At 33.8% G+C, this 18,269-nt stretch overlaps 1 long non-coding RNA gene across 2 annotated transcripts in view; it reads right to left on the bottom strand.

Moving 5' to 3' along the window:
• The window catches only part of LOC140687742 (uncharacterized), a 75,624-nt gene extending 57,395 nt beyond the window's left edge, over positions 1-18,229 (bottom strand). For both annotated transcript variants that reach the window (XR_012062261.1, XR_012062263.1), the window contains exon 1: positions 18,078-18,229. This is a non-coding gene — a long non-coding RNA (uncharacterized lncRNA). The remainder of the gene's footprint in view (positions 1-18,077) is intronic.
• Between the last annotated feature and the right edge of the window lie 40 nt (positions 18,230-18,269).

The following is an 18,269-nucleotide window of genomic DNA, read 5'->3' as shown; positions in this document are numbered from 1 at the left end:
GCAAACAAAGTAAGTTTTACATTAGAGGGATACACTATGCCTGTTCAGTTGAGAAAGAGTGTGAGTTTTATTGATAAACTGAAAAAACATGAAGAGAACATATGACAGTATGTCACAGGGAGCAGCATATATATGGAGAAAGAAAATAACAGGATGTTTAACATCAAATTACAAATAAAAATTTGACATTTAAAAATGTCAAGTATGTTCTAAAACTTATAGTTGTGAATGCTAGGTATTTTTGTTTTCTTTTAAGTACATTTAACATTTGGGACACAGGTTAGTTACTTGGAAGCAATATAATCTTTTCAAGATTTACTTTTAATCCTTGTGTAGGCTGAGCAAGAAATATCTTTAGTTTGGGGTTAATATTTTGCCCACTAGTGAGGCAATAGCCTTCTGAGTACTCTATCTGATACTCCACGTATTACAAATGTTTTCTACCCTTGATAGTAGGAACACAGACTATTTCCAGCCCTGTCTCAATACTCCCTCCCCTGCCTTGAGCTTACTTACTCATGGATATATGCTGATCAATACTCAACAAACATCTAGAAGGGAGTATTATGAAATCTCCAGAGCTTGCTCTTGGTGCAACTCTCCCTCTGTATGCAATTCTCTTCTCCATGCAATTCTCTCTTCTCACAGTTCACAGGGACCTACCCTGTAAATTCTTAATGTCTCATCACCTGAAAATCTCACTTCTATGTTCTCAATTCAAGGAGACTTTGGGGTTCTGTTTGGATTACCCCTCCCAGTTCTGTGACCTGGAAACTCTCTCCAGACAATAAACAAGAAATCGTAGGGCTCACCTTGCTTGTTTTTATTCTTTCACAGTCATTGTTCTTTGATGCCTATTACCCAATGTCTGAATCTATTTTTTTTCATATATCTTATCCAATGTTGATATCGTAGTAGGGAGGAACAATTCTTACTCCACATTAGATCTGTTCCTTTAACCCTAACCCTTTGTTTTGTTTCTAGCACTTAGTCATGAAGGTTCTGCACCTTTTGTAAAGTAATGTTGCCTATAGCCTGAAATATACAGGATAGCCTATTCTCAAGGCTTTGATCTCTAAGGGTATAATACGTTCCCATTCATGTAAAGATAAAAATTTGCAGAACAGAAAATAACATTTGTCTTGTTGAAGGTTTATAGGGACACCATGACCTGACCTACATGGACAGCTGCAAGAACAAAGGACTCCCAACACCAAGAAGTCTGCAACTATACCCCCTCATTGTTTTAGTATAAAAGGAGCCTAAATTCTGACTTGAGGAAGATGGTTCTCCAGGACATCAGTTTGCCATCTTCTCAGTCTGCTGGCTTTCCGAATAAAGGTGTTATTCCTTGCCCTAACACCTCATTTCCCAATTTATTGGCCTGTCGTGCAGTAAGCAGATTGAGTTTGGTCTTGGTAACAATACGTTTAAGGCAGGAGAGTAAGTCTAGTTCTTGTTACTAAGTCATGGCCTGAAAAGGAAGTCTAAAACCATGATCAAAATTCAATTTGTAGTAGAATGGATTTTGAAAGTCAACTTGAGACAATGGTTTACTAAAGTTTATTTGTCACATTTTATTTTCTATTAAAATGAAAATATTACATATACTAAAGGAGCTGATTTTTTTTAACTGAGAGAAGAAGGTCTTCAGTTTTAGATAACTAACAGATATGGAAGGAATTTTCATTACAATTTGTGTGGAAAGTAAATGTTCTTAGCTTGTATCTATAGGTTAGAGTTTGCAAATGCCCTGGGGCAGCTCTACTATTTTGAAAATATTCTCAATCACATTATTCTTTAACTTTGATACAAAATGTGCAGACACAGCAAAAATCTGTTACATTTATTATGTTAGCTGAGTTGTCAGTAGAGACGTTTTACCCTGGTCTATTTATTACAACAATAGCTTGTTAACATATCTCCCAAATTCAAATTGCCTTCTCTAATAATCCAGTTTCTGGACAGCCACCAAAGCCATTTTATGTTTTCAGGCAGCCACCAAATGCTTTTTTTCTTTATTTCTTCTTCTTTATTTCTGTATTATTTTTTGTAGAGTAAATCATATTTTATTACCACTTTGGTGAAAACCATTCAGAACCTTCCTATCTCACTTAAAATAAATCCCCAATTATTAACAAGACTGATCCCTGCATTATTTTTCTGCTTATTTACATTAAATTATATTTTTTGTCCCTCTTATTTATCTTCTTTTAAATTAACTGAGTATTTTTATGATTTCATTGCATCTCCTTGTTTGATTACTAGCTCTACTTATCTGTGTTATAAATTTATATTTGCCCTAGGTTTTATAGCATGCATCATTTACTTACTACCACCTTCCTTTAAGTAATATTATACCACTTCAGGCAGAATATAAGAAACTGATAGCACTATATTTCCACTTTCTTCTTCTGGCTTTTGCACTATTGTTAAAGGAAGTATTTCAGGAAGAAGGAGAATGATTCCAGATAAAAAAAATTGAATCTACACAAGAAAATAGAGAGCACTGGAAATGGTAAATATGTAGGTATATTTTAAAAATATTTTAAAAAGATAATTGGTTATTTTATACAACAGTAAAAATAGTATCCTGCCACTTCTTATTCACTGTACTCTGCATACATGTTGGCTTACATTCAGTCGCTCAAACGCACCAATGACTTCCTGCTTTAGGCTTAGCTAGGCTGTTCTTACTGCTGGAGGCACAGCACCCACAGCCCATACACAAGCACTCACTCAAAACATTTGCTCTGGCTCCTCCTTTTGTTCTATAGTTTTCATCCTAACTTTTATTTCCCTTAACAAATCTTTCCAATTCATCTCATTTAATCAACACACCACTCAGTATTTTTTATCTTCAAAATTTCCACAATTTATAATAGTGTATTTGGCTCAACACTTACTTTTTTTTTTTTAATATGTGTCTCTCTACTAGTTCTGTGAGTTCCATGAGAGTAGGACTACATGTTTATACTGTCATCTTTCCAGAACCTAAACAATGTTTGTGAAGTACTATTGAATAATTGTAGAGTGTTATTAAGAATATACTTAGAAAACGCTTCCTTTTAAGTTTGTTTTCCTACTAAGACACTTCTACAAAAGCACTGGAGAACGGTGTTTCAGCCTACTCTATGTCATGCAGTGAGTCCTGTGAAGTTATTTAGATTCTCCTTACTTTGTGTCGTGTTCTATCTACGAAATAAGCATTACAAAACAGGCCAGTGCCTTTTATTTTTAGTGTGCTTTCAGAAACTAGAAGAAAAGTTACCATATCATTTTTTAAAATCTCTTGAGCCTCTTTGAAGTGACCCTGTCAACATCTCTCAGTGTTTCAGCACTTAAAGTTGTTTCTTGGTTTGTTGCCAAAGGAACCACCACAGGGATTTATACTGGCAACTTCTTTAAAAAATATACAGAACATTTTTTAAAATAAGGAGTACCTTGGAGCAATTCAAATCACTGTGTCACTCATGATGAAAAGGCTATGTACAAATATGTCATTATACGTATTCTTAGGGCTGATAATTGGTCAGATCTGACATCCAACTACTTAACCTCCACAAGGGGATGTCAATGGACATCACAACCACATTGCCAGAGTGACATGGTTTTTCAGTCAGTGGTTGCAGATGCTTACATACACACAACATAAAAACTGTAACATAGAAACAGATGAATAGAATGATTAGCAAGATATATAATGAACAGGCACACCTTAAATCTATTTTTCTCTAAATAAATTGTACTTGTAAAGTCATTGTTTTTACCTGTGTATGTTTGTATATGGGCTTCACTTACACATCTGTACACACATGTTCAATTTTTTTATAAAGCTATTTGCTTTGGAATGATAACAACAGATTATAGTTAATCTCAATGGGATCATTTGAGTTCAGTTACCAGGTATCTAAATTAGCATATATTTAGAGATTTTCCCAATGATATATTGACCCATAGGAGAATAATTTTAAAAAATGTTGACTCTCTTGTTGACCAGCACTTGATGTTAAATTATTTTGACATGTATAGACTATATGCAAAGTTTCTTCCAGTTAGAGTCTGCTATTTTCATTTCAAAATATTTTATTTCATTACTTAGACAATTATGTATCTCTCAAAAGGAATCTATGTATTTATCAAAAGGAAACACTGTAAATTATGTTCAAATTAATAATCTGGTAAAATATCTCTGTCTGCAAAGTACATTTTGAATTAATTAATTAACTAATGACCTACATAATTACTAAGATTAAATCTAAAAGCACAGCAAAATCTAGGATTAAATACAAACTTTCTCAAAGGAGCAGAAGTCAGAAGTAAAATGAATGCTATATCTTACTATATAAGAATATATTGTAACTTACCCTTATATATGTAGGATATACATACCCTATATATACTTAGAATATAGGAAATTCTTTATATGTTTTGAAAATATCTTGGAAATGTACCAACTATAGTCAAAAGAACATATAAAAATGTATATAACTATTAATTTAGGTTTAACTTCCTACAACAGCTATAAAGAATGTGGTGGTGTGTGTGTGCCGATTTGGCATGGAAAACAAGCAGAAGCCAGCATTAACAGGAATGACTAAACATTTGCTAAAGTAGCAAATAAAAATCAAACTATGTATACTGAGTATCAACTTATGCATGGTCCTGCCTTCCACTGGGCCAAATGTCTAATAAAATTTTATCACAGTTATCTGCAGAGCATTCGGGGATTCAGAGCATTCATACGCTTAATTTGGAGGGGGGATTCTTTTTACAGTGGTTATCAAGACTTTGATGAACACTAAGAACTCTTAAAACTGTGACTTTAACAAATTCTCTGCTCTCCTGGAAGAGAGTATAAAGGGAAAGACAGTGTTTATCGTCTCTTCATATATAGAAATACTGAATTTTCAGGCTGTTGCAGAGGGAAAAACATTACCCAAGCTACCTTTATTTGTGCACTTTAAAAGCTAGAAGGTTCTTTAAGCAATATCTTGTCTCAGCCCTTTAGTTTAGAATAAATTTGTAAAACATAGCTGCTGGTTATCAAAGACCTTGAAGGAGTTAAGAGCAGAAACAAAGAGGAAAATATCTCTGTCCTAGGTCACAAGAAATTACCCTCTTAAATTTGTTTTTATGTTACTGATCTAAAAATTGGTTGCATGCCATCTAATTGTATAGAGCATGCTTTATTTAATATACTGTACTTGTTCTAGATTCTCTAAGTTCTGTGATTTTATTACTGTTACTGATCCAAACTTGAGTCTGCTCACCTGAATGCAGGAAAGCCAACTACTGACAAAAGGTTGTGGTGAAAGGAAGTGCAGCTGCAGCGTTCACTGCAGGACGCCAAGAAGGGAGACCAGGCAGCTCATGCTCTAAAGGCTCAAACTCCCCAGTGGCTTTCAGGGAAAGATTCTTAAAGACAGGGTGAGGGAAGGCGGCTGTGGGTGTGTGATCAGCTCACGGACATCCGTCTGACTGACTGGTGGTGAGGTAGTTAGGAGTTAACATCATTAACCTCTGGAACCAACCTGTCTGGTGTCAGTGTTAACTTCTTCCACCTGGTGGGGGGTTTCAGGATCTACAAAACTGCTCAAAGGATATGGCTCAGAACACTATGGCCCTTGAAAGGAAACTAAATGTTCTTCATTGTGTTTAGTGGTTAAACTATCATTATTTTGCCTTGCTTGATTGTTTTCCTTTGTTTCTGCATTTTCTCATTTCTCTGATTGAATTCATTCTTTGGACCTTGGGGAAGGGCTAAAAGGCTAAAGTTTTTCTACAAACAAGAGGCAGGAAGAGGATATGGGGTGGTGGTCTGTCCCAGAAAGTTTTCTTAGGGTCCTGCTTGGTTATGAGGTGTAGACAGAAACCATGAATATCTAACTCTTTGCCTTATATGCCATTATCAACATTTAGTAGGCTTTTAACTTGATACTTGTCATTGAAATGCTGTAGCTCATGTATACTTATCAGAAGAATCATGTTTTCTTTAATAGGAAAATCAATTCTACACACATTAGTAATATGTATAGCTTTGTTGTTAATTAATAGTTTGATAGATTTTTCCTTCTTAAACAATTTTGCCTCAGTGTCTGAATATTTGTTTTACTCTTTCCAATTCAAATTGTTTCAAAATTTGACTGAAAGCAAATATATGTGTAAAAACAAAACAAAACAAAACATTTAAACAAAAGTTGGGGCAAAAATGTTGACAGATCAAGTGTCTGAATATTGGCACCAGCATTCAATATGGTGCTCATACTAGGAAATGTCCAGGCTTTATATTCTACTTCATTGTAAAACTTAGGCAAAATTTATTAACACACTGTCATACAGACAACACATGCTGCTTAATGATAGAGCCCAATGGTCGAATTCCTTCCTTGTCTCTTTTTGTCTCTAAGATTTGAAACAATTACTGAATTCCTTTGAGTTCTTCCTTATCTATTAAAGTAGGTTGATAATGTCACCCACAATGGAATTTATGAAGATTCAAGTAATATTTTAAGTTTCTCTAATTGGTGCTACAATGGGATAAACCAGTATTATTGTTGATGCTAATTCATTATCCTCATTATATCTAATTTCCTATGAGGTTTGAATGTAGACAAAGCATGAAGAAAAGTGCTGGGCACAACCTCAAGAATGAAAAGGAGTAATAACTAAAATTTTCAGAATGTGTTATTGTATGGGATGAGTGAGACTGTTTAACATTTTATTTGTTAAGTCTAGCAAGTATTTAAAAATCATGGATAACCACTAAAAGAATACTAATACAAAGCATAAACCAAAATATAACAGGAAAATTGAAGAAATTAAGGATATATTATAATAGGTATCAACAAACACAGTATAGGGAGAAAAACTATTCAGGAAAAGCCATAATCCTCAGAAGATGAACAATGGAAATTCAATAGCATAAAGGAATAACTTTTCAGAGCTTGCGTTATTTTTCTAGAACACATCTGTTGCACTTAGGAAACATGATGCTTATATAAATTCTAATAGACTGTAAAGTTAAATATTAGCACTTATGTCCAAAGGCAGAATGACAGTAAAGTTTAAATTAATAGTCTAATTCAAGATTACTGACTAGTTCAAATGTTGCAAGACCATGGCAAATGTTGTAAGAGCATGTACTTTGCACTACAGCAATTAAGAGAGATTGCATTAGTCACAGTTCTCCAGAGAAACAGAACCACTATGATATGTGTGTATATGGAGAGAGATTTGTTATAATTAGTTTATGTGACTGTTGTGGCTGGCAAGTCCAAATATGAATTGTGGGCCACCAAGCTCAAGATTCAAGAGAGCCAATGGTACAATTCTATTATGAACAATGATGGTCTTGAGACCTAGCAGAGCCAGTGGTGCAGATAAAGCCCAAAGGCAAGCTCCCGGAGAATTCTTTTTTATGTGGGGGAGGGTCAACCCTTTTCCTCTATTTTAACCTTTAACTAATTGGATATGGTCCAACCACAGTATGGAGGGCAATATTCTTTCCACTACTAATTAGAATGTTAATCCTATACAAAAACCCTCACAGAAACACCTAGAAAAATGTTTGACCAAATATGTGAGCAACCTGTGGCTTAGCCAAGTTGACACACAAAACTGACCATCCCAGAGATCCTGAATCTGGAGCCAAAAAAAGAAAAAAATAATTAAAAGCTGTGTGAAGATGCACTAGTGGGATGTAACATTAGAAAGGATTAATGAGACTCCAGCATAAGGTTTATTATAGTACAATGGTACAATGACACTGAAGAATTCCTAACTGTGAAGGTGTGAGTTGAAAGACATTTCGTTACTCTTATAAGACCCCTTGTTAAAATTATATTATTTTGATTTATATATGTGGAAAATAATCTTGAAACCAAAGAAATGAAATATAAGGGACAGTCTGCATGTGAGACCTTCTTTTAGAAACATTTTTTTACATATATTGTTTCTACACTACCATTTTTTGAGTTCCCATTAAAAAAAAATTCTTGATATATTGAGTTTCTTGAACTCTAAAATTTCCCATTTAAAATATCACCTCTAGCTACTGTGCATTAGGTTTCTAGTCATTTTATATCCATTGGCTCTCAGAAATACAGTCAGATATCTTTGTGCCATCTTTACAAATGAAGAAATAGAAAACTAAATTACCCAAGGCCACACAACTTTAGAGTCTATCTGACTCTAAATTAGACAAATTTATTAAATGACATAGGAAAAGAAAAAAGTATCCTGACATTCTTCTATTTCATATTTGACCTGCAAGAATAAGATCAAAGAATAAATGACTCAAAAAACTGGTTTTGAGAGTTTCCCCAGGAATAGCGATTTAATGAGAGGTGAATTAAAGGCAAAGAAACAAATAATCAGCATTTAATACAAGTAGCAGATAAATATTTTAATGATAAACTAGAAAAGATGTTTAATGTCCAACTTGAAATAGCTCTCAATAAGTTTTAGATTCATACTCAGTGTCTTGATAATGAAATAAAAGCACATGCAAAAAATGAGGGATATTTTCTTGAGAGCAGAAAGGCAAAGTTGATATAATTAGACCCAGAATTAAGGACTGGGCATAACCTGGTGGAACTAGGGCTGGTCAAACAAGATAAACACATGGTCTGCAAAAATATCAGCAGAATTACACTTTGCAACTAGTTAATATTAACAGAATTAATAACTAGATAAACACAAATGGGAGTGAAACCAGTACGGTGTCAAAATATCAAAAGATCTGCAGTGAAACATTCAAAGCTGGAAGACTTCTGGTTTCCAGTTCTACATGCAAGGGTTTAAAAACCCTTCCTTCGTTTCTATCCTTCACTTTTATCCTGAGAAACTATGGGATATTTTATAGTCTATTTCAGTTCCTTTGCCAAAAAGCTATCAATTACCTACTGATCAAAGTCCTTTATATCTCTCAGAACCGAGTTCAAATATAACCTCCTCCTCAGGAAGATTTCTCTATGCATTTTTCTCTGCCTTTTCCTGAAAAGTCTTTTTTTTTTTTTTTAATTTCTAAGTTCTCTAGGTTTTTGAGATAAAGAGGAAGTTACTCAACTTCTATGAGCCAAACTTGTTTATCAGTAAAAATAGAGGGGAACGTGGTTTCTGGAACCACATGTAAAGAGCTTAGCAGTTGCCACTCTGTTCTAAAGACAACTAAAAAAAACTGAACATGCTGAAAAATGAGCAAGTCTTCTTCTGTCTGTAAGGGGAGAACACTGTGGTCCCCAAGTCTGGAGAGAAAGACAGGTAAAAATATAGGGAGCCATGGTTTACTGAAGCAGAGGCTCAAGAGGGGAAACAGGATAGGAACCAGTGCCACGATAGGAACATCTGAACTATAATTGATAAATTGCTGAAGAATCATTGTAGACAACTCTGACAGTTAAAAACTAAACCCAGTCCTTAGGGGCCCCCACAATATTGCAAGATTTATCTATAGGACCTTGACCAGGTTTCCGCAGTCAATACTGAAGAAAAACCCCCTCCAGCAGGAAGAGGAGAAAATAAAACATCAGCATATTCTGTTCTTTCTAATAAGGTCTGTCCTCAGGGGAAACGAGTTAGTCAGTGCCTAACAACCTGGGGTATTATCAGGGCCTAACTGACCTAGGGGAAGGGAAATAATCAACTCCATCCCACTCTGGTCATTCTGCCTCACTTAAGAGGGAGAGAAAAGCACTGAGAAATAGTAGCCACGTTCCCGGTCCAGTGGCATAGGCTCACTGGAAGACAGAGGTCTAATCCTAAAGCTTATAGAACACACTGCCTCTCCCCTGCTACCTCACCACCATATTACTAAAGCACTATTTACACAAGTTCTTTTTACCAGGTACTTCATGTCCAACTGCCAGAGAAACACTAGAAGGCATACCAAGAGGCAAAAAACACAATTTGAAGATACAGAATAAGAACTGGAAACAGATACGGCAGGGATGTTGGAATTATCAGCCTGAGAATTTTAAAAAAGTACAATTAGTATTTTAAGGGCACTAATGAATAAAGTAGACAGCATGCAAGAACAAATGGGCACTGTGAGAAAAGAGATAAAAATTCTAAGAACAACAACAACAAAAAATTCTAGAGATCAAAAACACCGTAACAGAAGTGAAAAATGCCTTTGATGGGCTCATTAGTAGACTGGATAGTGCTGAGGAAAGAATCTCAAAGCTTGAGGATTTGACAATAAAAACTTCCAAAGCTGAAAAGCAAAGAGGAAAAATAAACTGAAAAAAACAGAACAGATCATCCAAGAATTGTGAAACAACTACAAAAAGTACACATAATGGGAATACCAGAAGAAAGAGAGAAAGGAACAGGAAAAAATATTTAAATATTTGAACAAAACTTCCCCCAAATCAATGTCAGACACCAAACCAAAGGCACAGGAAACTCAGAGAACAAGATAAATGCAAAAGAAGAAGAAGAAGAAAAAAAGCCTATACCTACAAATATCATTTTCAAATTATAGAAAATCAAACATAAAAAAACCTAAAAGATACCAGAAGAAAATAAAACTTATATATAAAGGAACAAAGACTAAAATCACATCTGATTTCTCCTCAGAAACCATTCAAACAAGAAAAAACTGAAGTGAAATAGGGTGTTGAGGAAAACCCCCCACCAAACTAGAATTCGGTAATCTGAGAAACTGGCTTTCAAGAGTGAGGTAGAAATAAAGTTTTTCTCAGACAAACAAAAATTGAGGAAACAATTTCCCATAGATCTGCCTTGCAAGAAATGTTAAAAGAAGTTCTTTAGAGAGAAGGAAAATAATATAGGTTATAAACTTGGACTTATATAAAGTAAGGAAGAGCATCAAATGAGTAAGTAAAGGTAACATAAAAACTTTTATTTTTATTATTATTAAGAACTAAGAGATAACACTTTGTTTAAAATAATAACAATATATTTGATAAATACATGTGTGAATTTATAGGCACATGGATGCTTACATATAAGTGAAATAAATGATAGCAATAATACAAGTTTTGAGAAGGAGAAATTAGGATTACTTTGCTACTATATGATAGTCAACTGTCCATCAAGTGGCATCGTACTATCTGAAATTAGTCTTGGATTAGCTGTAAATATATATTGCTAAGAAAGAAAATGAAGTCATATAAAATGCTCAATTAAAGCCACAAAAGACAGGAAAAGAGTGAAAGACAAAAAAAGGAACAAAGAATAAGGGCAATAATAGAAAACAGCAGCAAATATGGTAGATATTAATCTGACTACATCAGTAGTCTCTTTGAACATAAAATTGTCTAAATGTACCAATTAAAGACAGAGATGGTCAAAGTAGATCAGAAAATAAGAGCCAACTATAAGCTGCCTACAAGAAATCCATTTAAAATATAAAGACACATACATTAAAAGTAAATGGATGGATAAAAACATACTGTACTAACATTAATCAAAAGAAAGCAAGAGTAGTTATATTAATTTCAGACAGAGCAGACTTCCAAGCAAGGAAAGTTATCAAGGATAAAGGAGGGCATCACATAATGAAAAAGAGGTCAGTTCTTCAAGGACACATAACAATCATTAATGTGTATGTACATAACAACAGAGCATCAAATTATGTGAGGCAAAAACTAACAGAATTAGAAAGAGAAACAGATGAATCCACTCTTATAGTTGGAGACTTCTAAACCCCTCTCAGAAATGTACAGATCGAGCAGGTAGAAAATCAGTAAGGCTGTAGCTGAACTCAACAACACCATCAATCAACTGGATATAGTTGGCATCTGCACACTATTTCATCCAACAGCAGTAGAACACATCACCACCAATCAACTGGGTTCAATTGATATCCAAAGATGATTTCATCCCACAACATCAGACTACACATTCTTCTCAAGCTCACATGGAATATGTAGCAAGACAGACCACACTCTGGGCCATAAAACACATTTTAACAAATTTTTAAAGAACAGAAGTAATACAATGTCTGCTCTCAGATCACAATGGATTTAAACTAGAAATCAATAAAAGAAACACAGCTGGAAATTTTCAAAATACTCAGAGGTTAAACTCCAAATAACACATGAGAATAAATCTCAAGAGAAATTTTAAAATATTTTGAGCTAAAGAAAAATGCAAAGACAAGTTATCAAATGCAAATAAGCATATAAAAAGATTCTCCACATCATATGTCATCAGGGAAATGCAAATTAAAAGAACAGCAAGATGTCACTACTTATCTATTAGTATGGCCAAAATCTAAAACAATTACATCACCAAATGCTGATGAAGACCTGGAGCAACAAGAACTTTTAATCATTACTGGCGGGAATGCAAAATGGTACAGTCACTTTGGAAAAGCCATTTTGACAGTTTTTACAAAACTGAACATACTTTACCCATAAAATCCAGCAGTTTCACTCACTGACGTTTACAAAAAGAACTGAAAATTTTATCCAGTTTTACAGTATTAATTCTTCCAATCTGTGAACACAGATTATCTTCTGTATTTTCCTCAATTTTTTTCATCAAAGTCTTGTAAAGAGCAGTCATTTCCTTGGTTAAATTTATTTCTAATTATTTTATTGTTTTTGATACTATCATGAATGGAATTATTTTCTTTGTTTCTTTTAAGATACTTTGTTTTTAGCATATATAAATGCAACTCATCTCTATATGTTAAGAGATATATGTTTATATATATACAGATATATATATATATATGTGTGTGTGTTTATATCCTGTAGCTTTAAGTTAATTTGTTGATTAGTTCAAACAGTTTTTTGGTGGGGTATTTAGGATTTTCTACATGTTAGATTGTATAATCTGCAAATAAAGATAATTTTACTTCTTTCTTTTTAATTTGGATGCTTTTTGTTACACATTAAAAGGACTGTGATCAAGTGGGATTTGTCCCTAGGATGCAAGAATATTTCCATATACACAAATCAATAAAGCTTTTTAATAGAATGAACTAACAATCGTATGATTATCCCAACAGATATACAATAAAAAGCATCTGACAAAATACAATACGATAAAAATCCTCAGAAAATTTGAGTATAGAAGAAACATATCTCAACCAGTTACAAGACTATATAGGACAAACCCACAGTTAACATTATGCTCCAGAGTAAAAGGTTGAAAGCTTTTTTTCTGAGATCCTGAACAAGACAAGGTGCTCAGTCTCACCACTCTTGTTCAGTGCAGTACTGGAAGTCCTAGCCAGAGCAATCAGGCAAAGTAAAGAAACTAACTATCTATTAAAACAAAAATCTTGTGATATTCAGCTAAATCTAAATTTAGAAACTATCACTCAACATTTATCATCAAAATTTAGGAAATAAATGTACTTGATAAATAAATGTATTTGTGGTTTGTACATGTATTTAAAGTTTATAAATTTTACATACATATATATAGTTTGATAATTTATTCAATCTTCACATCTGAAAACTGATGCATTATAATTTAAAGTGTAAGTAATATATTAACTATAAATATAATTAAATGTCCTGTTTCTAAATCAGAAGCAAACTTAGCCTCTCCAAAATTGAAAGTAAAGGAGATCTAATTTTAATTTCATATCCAGTGAAAAAAAAGCTTTCAGATATACTCTATATATGCCTGAAAATTAAAATATGCTTTCAATTTTCACATTTTTGCACTCTTGTAAGTGAGAAAAAACTTATTGTTGGATTGATAATTAAACACAAATATCATATTTCTTAAGGTAATTTATGAAATTCATATTGTAACATGAACATAACCAAGCCTATTATTCAGTTCATACTGTAACATGAATATAACCAAGGATATTATTCAAGTTGTTTGAATAATCCCTGATAAAATACATGTAATTATCTCTATCAGGGAAAGTTGAAGAAAAATAAAATTTAATGCAAATAAGCTTTTAAGAAAGAAGTCAGAATAGTTGTCTATTGGATCCAAAGAAAGGTATTAAAGTCAAAGACTGAACCCAGTAATCAAGCATAAAAAACAAACAGTTATATAATAGCGCCATATATATATATATATATATATATATATATGTTATATATTATATATATTTATAGTTATATAATAGCACCATATATATATATATGTTATATATATATATATATATATATATATATAAAATAGCAAATACAGTTATGGGCATTGGCTTTAGGTCCCATACAGGGACATGCTGAGTGCTCTGGTACATCACATGGGCATTTGAAACTAAAAGTTCCTATTGATTGTTGTAAGATCTGGAAGTAGCCCACTTGGGTACCAATCCCATTCTCTCACTTTATTAGTAAAGCAATTCTGGAAAAGTTGCAGTTTCCTTATTTGTAAGACAAGAATAATAGTGCTTCATAAGGTTGCCGTGAAGATTAAAAACTATTTAAGCTTGAAAAAGACTTAAAGCAGTATTTAGCATATAGCAAATTCTTTAATAAACAGTGGTAACTGTTTTACTTTATTATTATTATTGTTATTATTATTTAGTAGTACCATCTTCTTCTGATCCTTTGCACCCAGAAAATACCTGTCATCTCAAAATAAAATTCTTCTGATAGTATCAAGAATATTTTTACTACCGATAAAAGAAACAAATAACTTTGAATGTGTGCTCTAGGGAGGCAGAGTTGTTTCTACTGATGACTTCCTAGCTCTGAAATTGCTTTCCAGAGACACAAGAATGTGAGCCTTGACCTATGAATCAAAGCACAGAGTCATCCTCTTGACTCAGTCTTTTGTCTTAACGACATAAAAAGATCAATCAGGTAGAGGAGTGATTAAAGCTGAGTTTCTTTCTGTGTATTTACCCAGAGGCAAAATCAATGAGCATCCCCAGTTAATAATAAAAAAAGTAATAAATGAATAAGTAATCACATACTTTTTTGAAGGAAGTTATGTCTCAGCCTTGAGGCAGTTGTTGGTCAATTATTGATGGACTGATTCCTGCACATGAATATTTTGAAATGTATCTTTAAATCTCAACATATAATGGCAACCTCTTTCATTTACTTCTGAATGAAAAAATAACTGCCTTTTTGTCCCCATATTATTAGTGTAAAAAGGGTCTTAAAGAAGGGCAAGGAGACGAGAGCTGATTTAACGTGAACAACCAAATAGCCCAAAATGTTACCACTGAAAGGTTTCATTACCATGTCAGCAATGTGAAGAAACGAACTCTACTTTCAAAAAATGTCTTTTTCCCCATAACATGTGACTGATTTTTAACATGATTCCAATGACATGTTTACTGCTATCAAAAGCAAATGTGATTTATCTCCCCAGGAAAATATTAGACACATTATAGAAGAGGAGAAAAAGTGTTATGTATGTGGCAATAGTTATACAGGGTTCTTTTTTTCTTAACCACATTCATCCATCATAAACTGACTCACTAATATGTTTTGTTTACTACCCTAATGAACAGTAACCCAATACTATAGATAGAAAAAAAAATCTTTCTACATGTTACATGGTAAACACAATACTGTAAAATCAGACAGATTGTTGATCATGATTTAGAATATAAGAAAATGCTTTGAGATCTTGATTTCATTAACAATTCATACCTGAAATACATTGTTATGAAAACAGTTGTAAAAACAACTTGGGATATCACTTTGCCGTCACATTGTCATGTCTCATTTTTCCAGGTCCAAATCATTAGAGAATTTTATTAAGTTCTTAATAAAATTACTATCTTAGGCCAGATTATTCTAAAATGCTTAAATTGTGTAGAATTCATAGACCTCATTGTGGCAAGATTTAATGAACACCAAAGATATAACAAAAATGATTAGCCATGTTCCACTTCAGGAAATTCACTCCCTCGTGGCTTATGGCAAGCTATGATGTTGGAAGCTAATTAGGGTTGAAATAAAGTCTTCAGTATCTGCAAATTTCTTATAGCCTTCTTGGTCATGGGTATGATTAATGCTCGAATCATATATAATTTTCAATTAGATACAATAAAATCTTATTAAATATAAGCTGAGAAAGTAAATATTGAAATCTGCTTTTAAAGATTTCAAAAGAAATTTAAGAGATATAAAAAAAGTGGAGCCACAGAAAAATTGAGTATGGCATTTTGAATGTTGATCCAGCCAAGAAAACATCTTCTTGGGATTTGGGAGTTTGCATATGCAGTACATTAGTGAGTTGGGAAACAAAAATTTAAAGCTGAGAGTTTACACTTGCAGATGTTAGTTTCATCCATGGAAGGTTATGTTATATGAACTAAGAAAAGAAGAAAACAGGGAATAAATATATCAGGGATCCCCACCAAGCATGGACAGAGCAAAGATAAGCTATAAAGTTTGCTGATTTGGTGATTAAAAAAAAAGGTAATAAGGAGAAAAAAAGGACACAAATGAACTTATCTACAAAACAGAAGCAGACTCAGAGACATAGAGAACAAAGGTATGGTTACCAGAGGTTAGAGGGGGTAGGAAGGGATAAACTGGGAATTCAAAAATGGCACCTCTTGGGGAGTGATAGAAATGTTAGCTATCTTGATTGTGGTAGTGGTTTCACTGGGGTATACATCCATCAAAATTCATCAAATTGTACATCTGAAATAAATGTAGTTTACTGTACAGGAAATAGATCACAATAAAGGTGTTTTAAAGAAAAAGAAAATGGGTATGAAAAGTTGCTAAGAGAAGAGAGATTTTTTAAAACCTCAGTTTGGAAACAAGATGTATGTGGATAGAGAAGAATCTGTGGTGGTAAATACTGCAGAATTACAAGTAGGGTAGACACAGGGAACAAATTGGTTTTGACAATGAAATAACTAGGATTTAAGCATACATGTGATATTAGAGAGATTTTGATTAAATAAGGACTGACTATAAACGATAAAAATGGAAACAGCATAGTTTTTCCCTGCAGGAATCATGGTGAAGATGAGCAGAAGAAGAACAAAGGGTGTATTCAAAGAGAAGGCAGATTATCATTCTGGTTTTAACATGAGGGTCTTTTGAAAGTGTTTATAGACAGATGGAAGTAAGAGAGAAAATTTGAAGAGGTAGGAAAAATGAATTGATTAACAACATGAAGTCTAGTAAGAGGTAAAAAGAGAAGCAATTCAGCTTACAAGGAGTCTACATGGGGAAGTAAACAGTGTCTGAGTGTTAGGTTGTTTAGATAGAAAAGAGCACTGGGCAGGGAGGGAGGGGAGGAACAATCCAAAACACAAGGAGCCTGAGCTGTCAATTAACAAGAGCACAGAGCACCTGAGTTGTCAATCTGTCAATCAATCAATCAATCAATCAATCAATCAATCACAAAACCAAGAAACGAACAGCGCCATTTTTTTCCTCTCTTGGATTGGCCTGCTCCCAATTCTAGGGGGTGTACTATCACAATATTTTTTACTTCACTAATAAAAATCTTGCTTGTATCATGCTTTCTGTCTCTTATCAAAAAGTCTTTCTTTTTTTCAGGTGACTAAGAACAGAGACAATTCTTATTTTCCTTTTTCCCAGTAACATGAGAAGTAAAACAAGGCCAGCATTTATTCAACATCTATTTTGCGAGGAACTAGGTATGGATCTTTAAGTACAACTTTCTTTGCACAAAGCTTTTCCTCATTATTCTCTAAGGTGATAAAATGTTATGGCTAAATATTAAATAAATACCTGATTTAGAAATAATTGGTTTCAAGAAGAAAACTGCTCACTCTCAACATTTCCACCAATATCTCAAATCCACTGCTCACTCTTTTTTGTCAGTCTACAAATACTTATTAAACACATGTTAGGAATCAGAGACTACTCCTGCTCTAGCTAATTAAAAGATAAAGAAAACAGATGATATTATCTCAACAATCTTATATTCCATATAGGTCAAATAAATAACACAAATTTGGGGGAAAAATGAAAATAACATAATATTCTGGCTTCGAGAATTGTTACAAAGAGGATAACTTATGTAATACGGATAACAGTGGCTGTAGACCCGATATTGGGTAGCCTGAAAGCACTTTCTAAGACACTTGATTTGAGGCCTGAAAATAAGAAATGTAATTAAATAGAACACTTAATTTTGTAGATAAAGCATTTCTAGAAGAATCATCAAAAGTGAATTACCAGAGGGGCTGCGACGCGACGGGCCTCCGCGGGCCAGGCTGGGCCTCTGCCAGAGCGCCGGCGGGCAGGGTCGCTGGGACCGTTGGCGGGAGAAGCGGGAGCCGGGGGGCTTGAGGCCGGCGGCGGGGAGAGGAGGAAACGCCGCCCGGATAGACCCGGGCCCAGCCGCGGGACTGAGCGCCGCGCGCGGAG

Source organism: Vicugna pacos, chromosome 2 (genome assembly GCF_048564905.1).
Source record: "Vicugna pacos chromosome 2, VicPac4, whole genome shotgun sequence".
Taxonomy (NCBI): domain Eukaryota; kingdom Metazoa; phylum Chordata; class Mammalia; order Artiodactyla; family Camelidae; genus Vicugna; species Vicugna pacos.
The sequence above is the reverse complement of the archived record's forward strand: the minus strand, read 5'-3'. Positions and strand labels throughout refer to the sequence as shown.